Here is a 2,500-nt window from a genome sequence, read left to right on the forward strand (position 1 = left end):
GAGCTTCGGCGAGAAGAATTGGCGTTCCCACTTTTGCATTAACCGAGTGCAGTTCCGAAGATGCCCTCGATGCATGGAAGGCTGCAAAACCAAGGGTTGTCCTTGCGTCATCTTCCCGCAAGGCATGATCGCCTGACAGCAGTAAATGAGCCAGTCGTATATGTTTTCTAGTCAACGCAGAAGACCAGAGCATTGCATTTTCTTGTCAGAAATCAATGACATTCTTAACTTCTTCTTTTTTTCTAGTCAATGAATGACCAGAATGGCCAATGTATTACATTTTCCTTTCATTTGTGCATTATTAAAGTTTGAAAAAGCCCGGGACGGGTGATATTTGACCTATTGATTTTCAAAATGACCTATTGATTTTATGTTCTTCCGGTCATATGACCTATTGTCTATTGAACCCAACCTGATCTCTGAAAGAGGACAACCAGATAAACATACACAGCTGGACGGACAGACAGACAGACAGGTAAGTAAAAACACAGCACCTACTGCAAACTATAACTCCAGAGATAAACCCCCCGACCCCTAACCACATTTCATAACAACTGCGCTGTCTGCCCAATGACAACGTCCACTTCTCTGTCCATGGAACAGACGGAACAGATTTGAACTGCAACAAGAGAGGCAAGGCCTTCAAGACTCACTTGTGACTGAGAGTAAAACACACAAGCTTTTTATGTATTGAGTATAATTTCCAAATGTAATGTTTAAGATGAGAAAGATCAGTTTAAAGCAAATCAAGTCCCCTAGCATAATTACAGAGTAATTTCCCTTCTTTACTATCTGCACCAAAACGTTTGCAAAATAAATAAAACTTCCATGCTTAGCAAAAGAAGTTCCTGTTTGAACAAAAAATGATAATAATGACTCCTCTTGTTCTTGGGTCAGAATATCAGATCAAAGTGCCAAGTTTAGAGAATACAAAAAATATAAATATAACAGTAAATGCAGTTTGCATATAATTAGACTTCATTATTTTTTTTGTGTGCCCATCCCAGAGGTGCAATATTGTTTTAAACAAGATGACTGGAAAGAACTGAATTTTTCCTATTTTTATGTCTAATTTGGTGTCAACTGACAAAAGTATTTGCAGAGAAAATGTCAATGTTAAAGTTTGCCACGGACACACAGACACACACACAGACAACCGAACACCGGGTTAAAACATAGACTCACGTTGTTTACACAAGTGAGTCAAAAAAAAAGTATTTCACAATGACTGATCGCCCTCTTCCAAACTTCCTTCTGCTCATACATTAAAACGAACAGTAACTGCATTTTCAACGAATGTGTGTTCGTTCGTTCTTTAGTTGAACGTTTTTTCACTGTAAGTGATATTAGACGAGGGTAGGAAAAAAAAATCGAGTGGGTGGAAGTGGCGGGGAAATTACTGTGTACGGAAGTAAGTGTGTGTGTGTGTGTGTGTGTGTGTGTGTGTGTGTGTGTGTGTGTGTGTGTTACATACAGAAAATGATTGATTTAAGTTTTGTTATAAAAAAATAATAAAATAAAAAATAACAGTATGACACATTTCTAATGAAAAACTAACAACTATAACAGTGACCCAACTGGACTATTTAACAAGGAGTAGAAAAAGTCATACATTAGCAATGGACTGCTGAAGATCGCCAACACTGAAGATGATTTCAGTTCAGGGATGTGATACTTTAACATATCACAAGTTGGTATATGATCGGCTGTTATGTGAGCACCACAGATGCAAGAAACATTACTGACATATTCTGTCTGAAAACAATTCATTTTCCATCTGCAGATAAGAGAAATGATTTGCCTCTTATGAAAATCATTATGGTAATGTTTTCCCATGAAACCACACGTTTTCTATATATTCTTATGTAACTCCGAGTTACCGGTGTGTTTTTCTTCAAGCCGAAATCTTGACCATTGGACTTTTTCTACCATGGTGTAACATTCCTGTAGTGAAAGCGAAATATTTAAATCTAACTCCTTCATGTGTGTGTGTGTGTGTGTGTGTGTGTGTGTGTGTGTGTATGCGTGCGTGCGTGCGTGCAATTGCATGTATGTGTTCACTGATCCCTGAACCCACTGTCAACAAGATGGCCGCCCCTTTCAGCCCAACGAGTGGCGCTGAACACGCAGACCAAAGTAATCCAGGGATGAGCGCGGGGACCACACAGCCCAACAAAGCAGGAACAGGGCTGTGCACTGTCTGAGCCGAGGTGCACGTGCGGCGGAGTACATTGACTCCCTGCCCTGACCACGTCATCAGCTGGTGGAAGCAAACTTCGTTCAGCTCTGGCTCTTGCTGCTGGAAGGGCAGTTAATTAACTTCTTGGTCCTCCCCAATCCCCCACACCCCTCCCCCACCCAAAGTCCGTGTGCTTATGTGACGTCACACACACACACACACACACACACTGTGAGGATGGGAGGGGAAAAGACCCTCTGAATACCTTGAATACCTCGTTCATTATTAATCTTCCTTACATGTACCCGTTTGGAATAACTT

At 40.8% G+C, this 2,500-nt stretch overlaps 1 protein-coding gene across 1 annotated transcript in view; it reads right to left on the reverse strand.

Moving 5' to 3' along the window:
- Nucleotides 1–2,500, reverse strand: part of LOC143277433 (transforming protein p54/c-ets-1-like) — a 174,441-nt gene that overhangs the window by 148,543 nt on the left and 23,398 nt on the right. The gene's annotated exons all lie outside the window — the stretch shown is intronic.

The sequence above is a fragment of the Babylonia areolata genome, chromosome 34, assembly GCF_041734735.1.
Source record: "Babylonia areolata isolate BAREFJ2019XMU chromosome 34, ASM4173473v1, whole genome shotgun sequence".
In the NCBI taxonomy this organism is placed as follows: Eukaryota; Metazoa; Mollusca; class Gastropoda; order Neogastropoda; family Buccinidae; genus Babylonia; species Babylonia areolata.